The sequence below is a fragment of the Apodemus sylvaticus genome, chromosome 9, assembly GCF_947179515.1.
Source record: "Apodemus sylvaticus chromosome 9, mApoSyl1.1, whole genome shotgun sequence".
NCBI lineage: Eukaryota > Metazoa > Chordata > Mammalia > Rodentia > Muridae > Apodemus > Apodemus sylvaticus.
The window spans coordinates 76366648-76383573 of NC_067480.1; the positions used below are offsets into that span (position 1 = coordinate 76366648).

Genomic DNA, 16926 nt, shown 5'->3' on the forward strand with positions numbered 1-16926 from the left:
AATTTTCTTACCTTCTTTAAGGACAGAACCTCCCATTGGATACCAAATATGGAGGTCCCTACAAGCTCCACTAGCAGTAAAGAAACAAACCTCATGAGGCAAGAAGGAAAATTGTTTTAGCACATTGTAATCAGTGCTGCTTCAAACTTCTAAAGTCTGATACCAGGCCAGTTTATTTCAGATATATGCAGGTCCAGTACAATTTTGGAGAAAATAAAATGCCTGGTAATATCTGTCTCAAACACATGTTTATAAAAATAACTGATCCATCAAGTTTCTTCAGGTACTCAAGGAAATAAACACACATAAACACAATACACTTTTGGAAAGAAGGAATATACCCATTGTATATTGTAGTGGCAAGTGTACCACTAGTAGCCCTAATTCTCCATAATCTGCTAAGGTGAAATTAACATATTTTATTTACATTAACATTTTATATATGTATTATATGTATGTATCATATATACATATACATATACTTAAACATATACATTTGTGTGTGTGTTTATGTGTGTTTCTTGTTCTGCATGTACACCAGAAGAGGATATTGGTTGCCAAAAGACTATTATTCTTGATTCTGTGTGCTACATTGAAGATGCTGATAATTAAACTCAGAGCTTCTGGAAGAGCATCCAGGACTCTTAATCACTAAGCCCCTGAATCATGTGTATATTAAAAGAACTCAATATATATTTTTGTAGAAGAATTGAATACTCACAGACAAGTACTATAGAAAACAGTATTGTCTGGAGAAACATAGGATTGTCTACTAAATGGTGGAAATGTATACCCGTTTTCTACCCAGAAGGATGGAAGTGAATCCTGTTAATAACTGGGTGACCTTTACTATCTGTAGGTTCAGGCCTCACTCAAATACCCCAGAATGTTTATCCCAGACTTTCGTTTCCTTAGACCTTTTTCATTACCTTCATTTCCTAGTCAATAGAACCCATCCTCATGGCAGATGCCACTTGTACTTTATAGCCTGCTGACATCATGTTAGTCAGAGAGCATACCGTATTCTAGGCCCTTAAGTTATAGGACCCATCTGTATAGTGGAAGTCACATATACTTTGCAGGAGAGTTTTGACATAGTCATGCCTTAGGTGTTAATTTCTCATGTGTTTAGGATAGTCGTTACCAGGAATATTTTTTCGAAGATTTTTTTCTTAAAAGTGAAGATTTTAACCTATTCAAAATAAACTGCCTATCAACCAGAGAATGTTATCAGTTCCTAATATTTCACAATTTGAATGATTCTCAAAGGGCAGTATTGTGTCATCATCTATACTGGTAACATTTGGGCAATTTATTTCTGTGTATTCATTTGCACCACCTTCGAACCAAATTACTCTATACCCTCCTTCCTTTCATTTGTCTTTGTTATCCTTTTTTCTTTTCTCTGGATGCTATTAGCATATAACAAGTACCTCTTCTATTAGTGGACTCAGCACTTACATATGACAAAGCCACTTCTTGTTGCATAGTAAATGTAAATCACTTTTACAAATCAGACCTCATCTTTTTGCATCATCTCTTGGGAAATGCATGGGATTTACCTCATAGGTAATGTGTGATTTTTTTTTGTAAGGCATATTAAAACTATGGGCAGATTACCCTTAGCATCCTTTATCTCCATGCCTCCTTTTGTCAGTGGCGACAATAGTAGTTACCGCTCAACATTTTATGGGTTAATCACTTACGGTTGATTATCTCTTGCCAAAGATTCCAAATCCTAAATGTTCCAGAATTCAAAACTTTTTGAGTATTTTTTCATTACCCCCAAAATTTTGGATTTCAGATTTTAAACTTAGGAATGTTCAACCTGCACACTGAGTAGTGATTGAGAAGGTCTTCTATGTGTGCTGTTATAGTAGTATTAGGAAAGTTAATTCTTATATCTATAGAAACTGTGAAGCCAGGAGACAGTGCATTAGAAAGATTAAATCTTCTGCAATATCTCCAGTGTGCTTCACTGTAGTTCTGTCTGTAACAATGTCAAGGCCTAGCATTCTGAGGTCCAAATGTTTCTTTTGTGTCCCAAATCATGGAACTGAAACACCTGATGATATTCAGCAGATGAAGATATTTGCTTAAAAATGACACTAATTCAAGAAAATCAGGAGTAGAGATCATCTGATCTGTAGTTACCATGTGGCCCTGGAGTCATTTTGGTTGTATTTTCCAGTTAGTTCAGAACTCATTCATTCTTTCCCCCTACAAAAAAGGCCATTCTCACTGGTATCTGAGCAGTACTTGAACTTTTTAGTGCCAGTTTTCAGAAACAGCACCTTTATATAGCACATATGAGACACATATAAAAATAGTGATTTTTTTAAAGTATTTCTTCATTGACTATTTAAGAATCTACATAATCAAGTCAGCAAAACAGGCCTCATGGTACTAAATCATAGAATTATATATTAATAGCCAAATAGTAGTGATTGTCTAAAGTATCAAAACTATCACATCTTACAAGAAGTATTTAAATTCCTAATTCTGTGAATATGAAATGAAACAGAAGGTCATGACACTGGCCTAGAAACATTCTTTCATAAACCATTAGGTGCCAAAGAAATATAAAATGGATAAGGAGTATGAATTGTTATAAGCAATCAAAACAATAGCTTATTTATCATTTTGCTTACTTACCTTAAATATTTTTCCATGGCTGTGTAAGAAACTGTTAGATCTGGAAAATTTTGTTCTTCTACCTTTTCCTGGTTTTGTATTTGCTAGGGTTTTTTTTTTTTCTGAAAATGTAAGATACACATATCAATACATATTCAGTTAATGTTTTCTTTTTTGTCTTCTTGTTGTTGTTGTTTTCTTTTTATACTAGTGGATTTGAAGGCAAGTACAAGATTCAGGGTAGGTATCTGGGAGATTCAGGGTAGGTATCTGGGAGAGCCTATAGGGTAGAGAGAGCTGGGGTGATCCCCCTCTGACTCTCCTTGATGTCTCTTTACATTAGAGGATGTCACCATGCCACCTCTATGCAAAGTTCGCATGCCTTTCACTCTAGTACTGCAAAGGCAGAGGCAGGGAGAGCTCTGGGAAATCTAGTCCAGCCTGGTGTTTGTAGCAAGCTTCTATCTCAAACAAAACAAAACAAAAACTAAAAATCAAGAAAAGAATTTCAGAAGATTTAATTTTAAATATAAGGTAGCCAGTTTGACTTTAAAGCTACCAAATTACAAAATCACCAAAGTTTAATAAGTTGAATATTATTACCACTTTGCACCTATAGTAATGGCATTGGCTGGTTGTTCTTGAAACAGGGTCACATTTAGGCCTATTTGTCTTTAAATTCCCTTCATAGGCAAGGATGTCCTTCATGATTCCCTTGCCTCTACCTCCCAAGTGCTGGAATTAAAGGTATAAACCATCATCCCTAGCTCCTCTCTGTCTGGAATCCATTATTTTCAGTTGAATTGATAAAACAACTAGTATTACAATGGAAATATAATGGAAGGGAAAGAGTAGAGTTCAGGAGCTTCTTCTTTCTTAAGTTGTTACTTTTTAAAAACACTGTGTCCTATGTTGTAGGACATTGGTGAATTGGAGCTGTCTGTGATCACAAGGTATATGTTTGATATGCTGGAAAGAAAGAAGACCATAAGCACTTATAAAACAAGGGCAGAGTTGTTACGGGTGAAAATTGCCCTGGAGAGATAAAGCTGAATAGTGGGTAGGTACAGAGTAGCTCAAGTTCTGTTTCCTTCAGGTGCAGGCCAGGGAAGGCATCTCTGAGAAGATGATATTTGAACTGAGATGTGAAAAAAAACTTCATTCCCACCCCTTTATGGATCTAGCAGAAGAGTAATCCAGCAATGGGGAAAGCATGCAGCAGTTTCCAGTGAATGCAAGTGTTGACAGGAACAAAATGCAGTTAGGGATGACTAGAACCAAGTCATTCAAAGAGGGGAATCAAGAAGACAAGAGCCCCTAAGCAAGTCATGTTTATAATTCAGTAAGAACTTAGGATTTGATCCATTTGTTATTAGTGGTATTGGAAGATAATTCTGGCATATATATAGAATAAAGTTCTTTAGGAGTCTTCAAAATTAAAGAATATTAGTGACTTAAACCAAAGATGTAGTATTAAAATCTGAGTAAATGGATTGGTGATGTACAGGGGTTATTACTCTGTGTGGTTTTTGTATTCATTAGTTACGTTTATTACTGTTGTGCGTGGGTTTTGAACCTCCTTTTCTTGGGCTGCTGTTGTCCTCCATGCTTCTATTTATATCTTTCTACACCAGTCCATTCTGGGTGCTCAGCCAGTGGCTCTTCTCAAAAGTAATGAATAATTTGACTATATAAATCTAAAACCTCTGACTGTCTGTGGTGACAGAAAAATGGATTTGTCTGGTTTCTGTAACACACATCTAGTCACCTCTCACTTTGTTATTTTCTGTCATTCTTCCAAGAACAGGTTGTGCCTGGCATTCTGCTTACTCCACTTCTTGGGTCGCTGACACTGGCACTTAAGGTGATGACATTTATCATCAGCTTACCCAGGACACACCTACAGGCTTTTACATTTGGATTTTTTAAATGCCCATTTTACATGTTTTAGCCTTTTCCTATTAACTTTTAGATCATATTTCACTTTGGTCTTACATGTATTTCAGTCTCTCATTTGCATTCTTGAAATTTGTATTAAACTCCAAGGGTTTTAGGCACCATAGATTACAAGATAAGTATGACTTGTACCTGGCAAGAAGTTGAAGTCTTAAAGGAAAAAAATTTACAGTGAGCTCCATTGGTGCCATAGGAGGAGCAGTGTGTGGAACACCTCTGTGTGAGGCTGGCTACTTTCCACCTCATTGATAGACTTGATAGACCCTTTTAAAGCAGAGAGTTGGAACTCAATCCGTTTTTTATTGTTTGTTTTGTGGTGTTTGTTTTGATTTAGTTTTTCTTCCTTTTTTCTTTGTCTTAAGACACATTGCTAAATTGACGCATAATAGAAGGCCAGTGGCTATAATAATAGTTGGCAGTCAGTTTTCTTAGCCTCCTTGTACTTCTTAACATTTTCAGTCTTACAAGACAGATGCACATTTAATAAAACTCTCAGAGGATCAACCTTCTAGTCTAAGTTATAGATTTATTTGATCTGGATATTCAGTGTTAGATATTTTCCCCCCTAAAGTAATTTAATACCCTTTTCAAGGCACTACATCTTTTTACTTGAAGAGGTTTGTATTTATTTTCAAAGTGATAATTTTTTTATTTCAGCCTAATGAAGTTGTTACTGGTCCCATTTTTATTACTGAAACAAAACTGTGGTACAATATAAATCAAGGAATGTCCAGTATCTAGAATTTTTAATTTAGACTTTAGATTGTCCTGAAAAATAAAATTTCCCACACTTTGATGCAAAAGCTCTGATGTTAGCAATTTTAAATTTCAACATTATTTAAAGTAACTTGAGTTCAGGATGTAATAGCATTTCCATACTCAATGCCAAAAAAGTATGTTATTTGGTCTGTCAAGGTCTATTCTAAAAATACACAACATCTATAACATTTGCAGATTAACATATTATAAGCTTTTGCCAAATAGTCTCCTCTTTTCTTTAGATATATCCTGTTTCCTAAAGCAGATGATTACAGTTCTTTGGGTTACTATTTTCCTTATAACTTCAGCCATAATTAGGAGTTTGCTGGTCATTTTCCTTACCGTGATGTTTACACCTTTCCTTTGGTGATGTTTATACATTTCTGTGTCCTCTATTTCCCATGTGAATCTTCATGATACAGTCAGTCATTTTCACTTAAGAAAAAAAAAAAAAAAAAAAAAAAAAAAAAAAAAAACGGAGTAAGCTGGGCAGTGGTGGCGCACACCTGTAATCCCAGCATTTGGGAGACAGAAGCAGGTGGATTTCTGAGTTCCAGTCCAGCCTGGTCTACAGAGAGAGTTCCAGGACAGTCAGGGCTAAACAGAGAAGCCCTGTCTCGAAAAACCAAAAAACAAAATAGGAGAAAAAAATTGAATATTTTTACTTCAGAGCAAACAAACTTTATAATCTTTATAATCTTACTTTAAAAAAATATTATTTACTATTTTGAGGGCTAATTAATAATTGCAGAATTCCCTTTAAAACTGTACATATGTACTAGTACTTTGTTAGAAACCAAATATCTGTGATTTTAAGTTAATTTTGAATAAAACTTAAAAATTAAGTCTTCATTTACATTAATGGCATTTAAATCTTAGTAGCTATGTTGTACAGACATATGTAGTCTATTTCTAACTTCTCAGAAGTGCCTGTGATCAGGACTATCTAGATAATTAACTATTATTTTTATGTACTATATGATTATCTTTTTGTTTAATTCATATTTGATGTATTCACAGTGTTTTCTCTTCCCTTAAAAAAATCTATGAGTTTTTATAATATATATATATATATAATATATAAGTTTAGTCAAGTATATTTCTCTTTTATGTTCTGTTCTTCTGATAGTAAATAGGCCCTTGTTGAAAAAGCCTGTATATTAGTACTATACACATAATTTTACAGAGCTAATCATTTAGCTATTTTTCTTTTAAATATAAAGTATACCTTCCCCTTTACTCCATTTTTGCAGAAATACTTCAAGAATGTCCTAACTGTTGGAAAATTTTGCACACCTTGCTTAGAATGTACTTTTTTATTTAAACTAAAAGCAATTTCCTCTGGGGAAAGGGGGATTTTATAAGCAATTTCAAAGCAGAATTGATTTTGGTGTGTGTTAATGCAGACAATCTGCCCAGTGTTAAAATGTTACAGGGGGAAAAATACAAGCTGCCATATTCTTGTGATCACACCAAAATAGCAGCTTGTATTTATATTTTCAGTCTCCTCGAGGTGGACTGCAGGCACACAAGAATGAGGGGATGTGCTTCGTGTTGTGATTTTATTTAATGCAGACAAAGTACACGCTTGTGCATGCACGACCAGCCCTCACATATGCACTTGTTCACAGCCGAGAAAGTGAAAACAACAACACAAGCCGCTCTCGGAGTCGTCGGCAACCAGTGTGTGTGTGTGTGTGTGTGTGTGTGTGTGTGTGTGTGTGTGTGTTAAATATTAAAGAGAAGGAGGCAGGGGCAGATTTTCAGAAATTGAAGAAATAGTTCTTCTCTCCAATGGCCCATAGTCTCTCCTTATTTTCGATTTAATGTAGAAACAAAATAATCATTATTGTTGTATACATGACTTAGAAATATGTATTTTCCCATATTGCTATTTTTTGGGTTTTTTTTTTATTACAAGTAGAGTTCTTTCTCAAATAGTATATTTTAAATACAGTTTATCTTTCCCCTTTTCCTCCCAATTCCTCCCTAATCACCCTCCCATCCTGATCCACTCCCTTTCTATCTCTCATTGGAGAGCAAATAGACCTATGAGAGGCAATAATAACATAAATAAATAAAACTAACACGTTAGAATTGGACAAAATTAGCAGAAGGGAGGGAGCCCAAGAGAAGCACAGGACACAGAGTCCCACTTGTTCACATACTCCGGAATCACACAACCCACTAAACTGGAAGCCTAAATACATATGCAGAGGATCTGGTGCAGACGCACGCCTTTGCTGTGGTACTGCCGTTGACATTGTGAGTACATATGTGCTTGCATTTTGTGTTTTGTTTTTCTTGATAACTGCCTTCCCTTCGGCTCTTAGACTCCTTCCACCTTCTCTTCCAAAGGGCTTCCCTGAGCCCTGAGGGGACGATTTGATAGAGACATCCCATTTAGAGTTGCATGTTCCAGTGTCTTAATCTCTACTTAATACCTGCCTATGGACCTCTGTATTGGTTCTCGTCTACTGCAGAAAGAATTGTTTCTGATGATGTCTGAGCAAGGCCATCATTGTACAACAGAATATCCCAGAATATCATTACAAGTCATTTTACTGCTATGGGTTTTTTGTTTTGTTTTGTTGTTTTCTTTTATGAGTAGTATCTGGTTTTATCCTGTGTCTCTGGCATAGTCTTAGAGAAGTTTCATGTATGGGTATAATCTCCTAGAGTAGGCCTTTTGTTAAATCAGATATCAGTTTACTCAAACAAGCTTTGTGCCACCATTACACTTGGATATCTTGGAAAGAGGACACCATTGTAAATCAAAGGTTTATGGCTGGCTTGGTGTTTACATTTCCTTTCTGGTAGTATGCAGAGTACCCTCTTGTACCAAAGATGCTAGATTTTAGGTGTGAAGGCTCTTTATAGGTAACAGCGAGATTTTTTTTTTCATGTTCAATAAATTGTATAGTTGTCACCAATGTGACCTTGCTGTTAGTTTGTGGGAGAGCAGCCAATACCTTGGCAATAGTCCGATTGTTTGGGGATTCTCATGGGACCCCTTTGGCCAACAATTCAATTAGCTATAACTCATTCCCAGTACTGGAAGGTTCATTTGATGACAAGAGATAATCCAGTTGGGGTCCTATTTCCATATTATCTGGCAGTTTCATTTAGATCAAATTCATATATCTATATATTTTCAGAAATGTCTATTGTACTAGGTTTCCATAGTACCACTCAACTGGCTCCTAGTTTTATGCACCCCTCCATGTAATCCCTCCCTTTATCCCTGCCTCCTCTCTCCCACTTAATCTTTCCATTCTAGAGCCCTCAGCCATCAATAACTACTTTATTTCCCTTTACTAAGGAAAGCTATCTATCCACCTTAATCTCTTTATCTCTTTATACCTTACATCTATAGTTCTACAGGTTTGTAGCTTGGTTATCATTGACTTAAGAGCTAAATGTAAAACTCTTTTGCTTTGAAATAATTACATGGAGACATGTCAGATTTATTAAGAAGCTTCTTGTGCTATAGCTGGGTAGATCCTGAGCTGTTCTGTCCTGACAGTTCTAGCCTGGGCTACTTCCTAGCCACATGGTGTTACCTGCAATCTTGGTCGTGCCCTGGTTGCTCCCACTCTATCTCCTCATATGGCAGTTTTCTCCTGAGTGCCTCATGCTAATCCAGCTCTCCCCTCTCTCCACCCCCCTCTCTCCTCTCCTCTCTCCTTTCCCCTCTCCCCCTCCCGTCTCTCCCCTATCCCCTCCCTCAATTCTCCCCTCTCTTTCTTCTCTTCTCTTCTCTTCTCTTCTCTTCTCTTCTCTTCTCTTCTCTTCTCTTCTCTCCTCTCCTCTCCTCTCCTCTCCTCTCCTCTCCTCTCCTCTCCTCTCCTCTCCTCTCCTCTCCCCTCCCCTCCCCTCCCCTCCCCTCCCCTCCCCTCCCCTCCCCTCCCCTCCCCTCCCCTCCCCTCCCCTCCCCTCTCCCTCCTCCCTTAACCCCTCCCCTCTCCCTCCCTTAACTCCTCCCCTCCCCCCTGCTTCCCTCCCTTCTCTCCCTTTTCCCTTTCACATTCCCTCCCTTTCCCCCTCCCCTGTCCTCTCCCTCTCTCCTCTTCTCTCCTCTCTCCTCTCTCCTCTTTTCTCTCTCCTCTGTCCACCCAGGACCACCTCACGGGAATCAGAAGTCCTCCCTTAACATTTCTCCCTACCTCTAGGCTGATCAGTTCTTTATTAACCAATCAGCGGTGATGGAGAATAATACTTTATGAAGTATTGAGTATACCAAGGTCCAAATTGCAACCAGATCTCTGGGTACAGAAATCAGCTTATGAATGCACAGCGTATAAAAACATTCTCTAGCAGTTAATATAGCTACATAAAAGTTAATACATGCCATATTTGACTTTTTGGGTCTGGAATACCTCAATTGGCATGAGTCTTTTTCCTAGTTCTACACATTTACCTAGGAGTTTCATGATTTAATTTTGTTAATGACTGAGTAATTCTTCAGTGTATAAATATATGATAATTCCTTTATCCATGTTTCTATTGGGTATCATCTAGGCTGTGGCCAATTTCTGGATATTGTGAATAGAGCAACAATTGATATGGTTGAGCATATGTCTGGTAGGAAGAAGTGTCCTCTGGGCATATGTCTAAAAGTAACAGTAGTATAGCTGGATCTTGAGGTGGATCGTTTGCCATCTTCCTGAGGAACTGCCATACTTAATTTCATAGTAGCTGTATAGTTTGCACTCCTGATGGCAATGGAGAAGTGCCCCCCACCCACGCACACATATCCTTGATGTAAGGAGCTGTTAGTTCTCATCCACGTTGACCATCTATAGATTTTTGAATGTGGTAACAGGCATGTTAAGTTACAAATGTGTAGAGCTTGATTGGTGAATCCTCATCCTCATTATGTTTTCTGAATAAATGTACTCGGATGCAATATAGAACATTCCTTATTCCCTTGGACAAGATGGCTTTATTGAGACTGGTGTCAATGCCACACATTCTTTCATGGCACGCTTCTGAATTTCTTTGAGTGCCCAAGGAGGACACTTCTTGAAGCCCCCTCCATGGATGCACTTGTGAATGTTGATGGTGTGTTCTCGGGTCACCACCACACTGATGGCAGAACGGCCCTTCTTCTGGCCACCCTTCTTTGCAGGAGCCATTCTCTGGGCCCAAGTTGGAAAGGTGATATTAAACATTTTAAAAAGTGTTTTTCAGCTGTTTGTGTTTGCTCTTCAAGAACTCTCTGCTTAGAGTTTGAGGGAAGGACCATCCGGAGACTTTTCCATGCCATATACAGTTATAAAACTCAGAAACTATTATTGATGATCACAAGTACTTGCTGACCTGAGCCAGATATAGCTGTCACCTGGGAGGTTCTGCTAGTACATGACAAATACAGAGAGGAACACTCCCAGCCAGTCATTGAACTGAGCACAGGGTCCCCAATGGAAGAGCTAGAGAAAGGACCCAAGGAGCTGAAGGGGTTTGTAGCGCCATAGTAGGAACAACATGAGCCACCCAGTACCCCCAGAGCTCCCAGGGACTAAACCACCAACCAGAGAGTGCACATGGTGTTACACATGACCCCAGACACATATGCAGCAGAGGATGACCTTGTTGGACATCAAAGGGAGGAGAGGCCCTTGGTCCTAGAAAGGCTCTATGCCGCAGTGTGGGGGAATGCTGGGACAGGGAAGCGGGAGAGGGTTGATTGGGGAACAGGGAAAGGAGAGATGGGTTAAGAGACTTGGGGGGGGGGGGACAAGAAAGGGGACAACATTTGAAATATAAATGAAGAATATATCTAATAAAAATATTTTTTAAAAAAGCAAATTCTCTACTTAGATCTGTCTTGATATCTAGTTGGTTTTTTTCCTATATTAGTTTTGAAGGTTAGCCCTCTATGAGATGTATAGTTGGTAATGATATTGTCCCATTCTGCAGGCAAGACCTATACTGGAATGACTGTGTCATTTGTCATGAAGGAGTTTTTCAGCTTCATGAGGTCCTGTTTACTAATTGTTAATTTTAGTGCCTGTGGTAATGGTGTTCTATTCAGAAACTTTCTTACTGTGTTAATGAGTTCAACTTTCTCTTCAGGTTAGGCTCAGTGTATCTGTTTTTATAATTTGGTATTTCATTCACCAGAGCTGAGTTTTGTGCAGGGTGATAAGGATGGATCTATTTGGATTCTTCTATATGCAGACATCCAGTTTGACTAGCACCATTTGTTGAAGATGCTGTCTTTTTTCCAGTGTGTATTTCTGGCATACACACACACACACACACACACACACACACACAATCAGTTGTCAGTGATTGTATTGTCTTATATCTGGTTTTTACTTTGACTCCACTGATAAATATATCTGTCTGCCAACACCATGCTTTTTATTACTATATACTCTATAGTACAACTTGAAATCAGTGCTAAGGGTACCTACCCCAAGCAGTTAATCTACTATTCAGGGTTGTTTTAGCAATCTTGGTTTTTTGTTTGTTTTTTGTTTGTTTGTTTGGTATGGTTTGGCTCCATATGAAACTGAAAATTGCCCTTTCAAGCTCTGTGAAGAACTGTGTTGTGACTTTGCAATGGCTCTTCAGATTGTTTTTGGTAAGATGACCATTTTTACTATATTCTTCTGATCCATGAACACAGGAGATCTCTCTGTCTTGTGATATCTTCTTCATTTTTTTCTTCAGTGTCTTAAAATGTTTATCATAGTAATCTTTCACTTACTTGGGTTATTTCTAAGTATGCTTGATTTCTTAGCAATGGCTTTTTGTAAATGACTATGACCCCTCTCCTGCTGTAGAAGTTGAAGATTCTAATAAAGATTGTCTTTTCTTATATTTTCCACACTTACTTTAATGTGAATGGTCATTTAAAATAATGTACAAATTTCCAGTTGTGCTCCTGGGTTTTTTAGATTCCAAACTCTTGTTTATCTTCATAGTTGTCCATGGGGAGCATGTGTATGGTTAATTTCTAACTCATCTCATTAATTCATTGAAAACTTCTTGTTTAAGAAATATTTGCTGAACACTTTGAATGAACAAAGCACATATGAAGCATATTGGATAGAACATAGGTGAATCTGCATATTATTTAGAATGGGATGGCAATTAAATTTTATTTTTAGTTCAGAGATTCTCAACTCTAAATATTGACATTTTAGACCAAGTAGTTGTTGTAAGGGGCTGTTAGGTACAGTTTGGTCCTATAATCTACCTGCTAATGCTGTGTGCAGTAGGCTTCTTAACATTTTCCAGGAGCTGTCTTGGTTTTTTTGGGGGGGGGGCATTTGGGGGGGGATTGTTTTGTTTTCTAGGGGTTTTTTGTTTTTTGTTTGTTTTTTTGTTTATCTTTTTGTTTCTTTGTATTTTCTCCTGATTGGAAACATTTCTAACGCTTTATCTTACCCCTTTCAGAAGGGTTTCATAGTCACACTTCTAGTTTCAGTTTTAATCTTTATTTTCTGCCTGTGTCCTAGATTCTACTGTGCCAAGAAGTAGTGCCATACTGTTAGCATCACTGGCTGATCAGAGAGCTGGGAAGCAGGAGCTTTCCGAAGTCGACAGATTCTTGCACATGTCTGCGTCCCAGTTCTCCCTTCTGCCTTTCTCTGTTCACTCTGCCCTAGACAGGAGCCGAGCGAGAGATAACACTGTCTGCCCTGCCACTGTCTAGATCCTCCTCAGCAAGGTCACCTGACTTACCATGTATTTTCTGTTCAATAGTACCAGAGGCTGCAGTGTGGTCCGAGTATTTCTCCTATGCCGTAGGGAGTCCTCTTTCTCCTCTTTCCTATATATACTGTTTTCCATATTGCCTCTGACTGACGGCCTTGCTCACAGACTGTTTGCTGAGCTATCTTTTCCGACCTCTTTCATCTCCTTCATTCTTTCACCAACATTTGCCTCACGAGCTTCTGGCTTCCAGTCCTGAAGGCTTTCCAACAAACACTGTTTCAAACAGCATCCTGCTTTCTGGCCCCATGACGTGTTGATTACCTTTCTATCTGTTTTGTACTCTGATTACATTTCTCCCTTCCCTGTCTTCCCTTCAAATGCTCTATGTGCTTCTTCACTCTCCATCAGCCTCACAGCTCTCACTATTACACTGTTCTTCATATGATCCTGGTGTAATATTTTAGTGTCTCTTCAGTGAAACAGTAAACTAAGATATTACAGTTATGTTAGTTAATGATACACTAGAGAGTTTTCATCAGCGCATTTCAACTTTGAATGAGTACTTACTTGGATTTTCTGTTTTGAAATATGAATACAGCGTCAGTTATTTTTTCCTTCGAGTCCATCTGTGCTCCTGTGTCCTGCGGCATGACTATAAACCTTTACCAGGGGCTTGATTTCCCCCTGGGACATCTTATTAAATACTTGCGGCTTCACTAACGCATCTGGGCCCAGTGCTTTGCCTATTCTAATACTTATTACCTTCCTATACTTCTAATACTTCTTATTACCATAACTATGTAATTATGTACTATAATTCAGTGACAAAGCCCTTCATTGTTTCATTCCTTCCTTTTAACGCTTTTCTTGCTTAGGAGTTTTTGTTTTCTTTCCTTCTGTTTCTTACTTTTTTTAAATCTTTTTTTTTTTCACAGTCCAGTCTTTATCCTCTTCCTGGTCCACCCTCCAACTGTTCCACATCCTGTACCTCCTCACCCCTATCCTGTCTCCAAGAGGATGTCCCCACCCCACTTCACCCCACAAGATCTCTCCACTCCCTGGTACCCCAAGTCTCTCAAGAGTTAGGTACATCTTCTCTCACTGAGTCCAGACCAGGCAGTCCTGCTGTATATGTGTTGGGAGCCTTAATTAGCTAGTGTTTCCTGCCTGGTTAGTGGTTCAGTGTCTGAGATATCTTGGGGGTCCTGGTTAGTTAAAACTAACTAAGGTTTGCCTTTCTCCTCAGCTTCTTCCATCTTTTCCCTAATTCAACCACAAGAGTCACCATCTTCTGTCCACTGGTTGGGTGTAATATCTGCATCTGACTCAGCTGCTTTTTGTGCCATTCAGAGTTAAGTTATAATAGGCCCCTGTTTGTAAGCACACCATAGCATCAGTAATAGTGTCAGGCCTTCCCCTAAGCTGGGTCTCAATTTGGGCCTGCAGTGGACCTCCTTTTCCTCAGGCTCTCCTCCATTCTTTTTTTTTTTTTTTTTTTAGGTGTTGACAATATTTTTTTTAATTTTTTTTATTCGATATAATTTATTTACATTTCAAATGATTTCCCCTTTTCTAGCCCCCCCCAGTCCCCGAAAGTCCCATAAACCCCCTTCTCTTCCCCTGTCCTCCCTCCCACCCCTTCCCACTTCCCCGTTCTGGTTTTGCCGAATACTGTTTCACTGAGACTTTCCAGAACCAGGGGCCACTCCTCCTTTCTTCTTGTATCTCATTTGATGTGTGGATTATGTTTTGAGTATTCCAGTTTTCTAGGTTAATAACCACTTATTAGTGAGTGCATACCATGATTCACCTTTTGAGCCTGGGTTACCTCACTTAGTATGATGTTCTCTAGCTCCATCCATTTGCCTAAGAATTTCATGAATTCATTGTCTCCATTCTTGTTCCTGCAGTTCTTTCAGACAGGAACAATTCTGGGTCAGAATTTTTGCTGTGTGATGGCAGCCCCATCCCTCCACTTGATTTCCTGTCTTTTCACTGGAGGGGGGACTCTACAACCTTCCCCACTGTAGGGTACTTCATCTAACGTCCCTCCCTTTGAGTCCTGAGATTCTCTCACCCATGTCTCTCATTCATTCATTTATTCATTCATTCATTTATTTCTTTGTTATCTGAAAACTATGGAGTTAAGATAGTTTAGATATTTTCTATAGTAAAATCTTTTTTTGCAATGTCAAGTATTGCCAAAAATACTTTGAATTTGAATTCATTATGGTTTTTTATTATGAATTAACTTTTGAAATTGCAAATCTTTTACTTTTCCCTTTTTTTTTTTTTTGTGGCCCACTTTGATTTGTGTGAGGATATGCAACTTAAGAATTGGAACACTGGGTGCTGGGGAGATGGCTTAGCAGTTAAAAGCAAGAGGTGCTCTTTTAGAGAACCTGAGTTCAATTTCCAGTACCCACATCAGCTTCTTTTAGCTCCCTATGACTTTAGCTCCTGGGAATGCCATGTGTTTGTCCTCTGTGGGTACCAACACTCATGTGTATATGGCCTCACAGACACACACACACACACACACACACACACACACACACACAGATTTTTTTAATTGTATTTTTGTTTAAGCTGAGGACAATACAGATCTATTACTAAACTTCTCCCCCACACTTTACCTCTATGATTCTTTGATTTTCATTATTTTAGATTGCACATATAAGTAAGAATATGTAGATTTTACATTTCTTTGTATAATTTATTTCAGCTAGCATGTTTGCTTTCACCTGTATTTTTACAACTACTAGAATTTCTTCCTGTTTTAATGCCAAATGCTATTCCAATGTATATACATTTGTTTTCAACCTTTGATATAAATTTAGTTTGATATGATATTTTGGTAAATGTTTTTTGTGCTACTGTCGACCTAGGAGTGTAGACATTTCATTGATATAATAAACCATACAGTCAGTATGAAGAAATGGAAATTCTGTTTTTATTTTTGAGACTATTTTAAACAATATTCTATATTGATAATATTATTATACATCATCATCAGACAATTATTTGGGGTTCCATTCTTGGCACATCAATAGTGCTTCATATTTTTATTTTTGAAAATATCTATTCTATCAGATTTATAGTGATATTTTACTGATTGTAGATCTCTAATTGTTTAGAAGTATAGAGGACCTAAATCTCTATTCCGGTCTTTTGTGTACAAGAGCAATTTTTATTAAATGTATGGCTTTCATACATTTTCTCTCATCCAGTCAGTTATCTCTGAAGTATCTTGTTTTCTTTGTTGTGGAGAATCTGTAAATTTTGTGTCATGCTTTAGAATAGAGCCATAAGCCTTACACATATATTCCATGGTTTACTGTTAATGTGTTTATTAATGTCAAGTCATTCTTTATTTTTGATTTCTTGCCAGCACTTTGAGTCAAATCTAAAAGAAAAATCATTGCTCAGGCCAATGTAACTTTTCTCCTACATTTTCTTCTAATAGTTTCTTTTTGAGTTTTATATTAAAATTTAGTCATTTGTAAAGTTTTTTTTTTTTTTATCTTGTGGCCCAATTTACTCCTTTTTCTATAGATACCCAATGTTTCCAACACTCTTCATTTAAGAGACTATTTTGTTCACTGAACTACACTGATTTCAAAATCCATGTGAGTTTCCATGGGTGTCTAAAAACAAAACAGTTAGGCAGTGGTGGCGCATGCCTTTAATCCTAGCACTTGGGAGGCAGAGGCAGGCAGATTTCTTATTTCAAGGCCAGCCTGATCTACAGATTGAGTTCTAGGACAGCCAGGGCTATACAGACAAACCCTGTCTTGAAAAAACAAAAACAAAACAAAAAAGTTTCCTGGAATTCTGAGGAGCAAAAAACAGCTGAGGTTTGTTCCGACTCTTACCACAGATCACTGAGAATGATAATAGCTATTT

The 16926-nt window shown here is 37.8% G+C and overlaps 1 protein-coding gene across 1 annotated transcript in view; it reads left to right on the forward strand.

Annotated features, from left to right (window-relative positions):
• Tbc1d5 (TBC1 domain family member 5) overlaps positions 1-16926 on the forward strand; it is a 533074-nt gene that overhangs the window by 275267 nt on the left and 240881 nt on the right. The gene's annotated exons all lie outside the window — the stretch shown is intronic.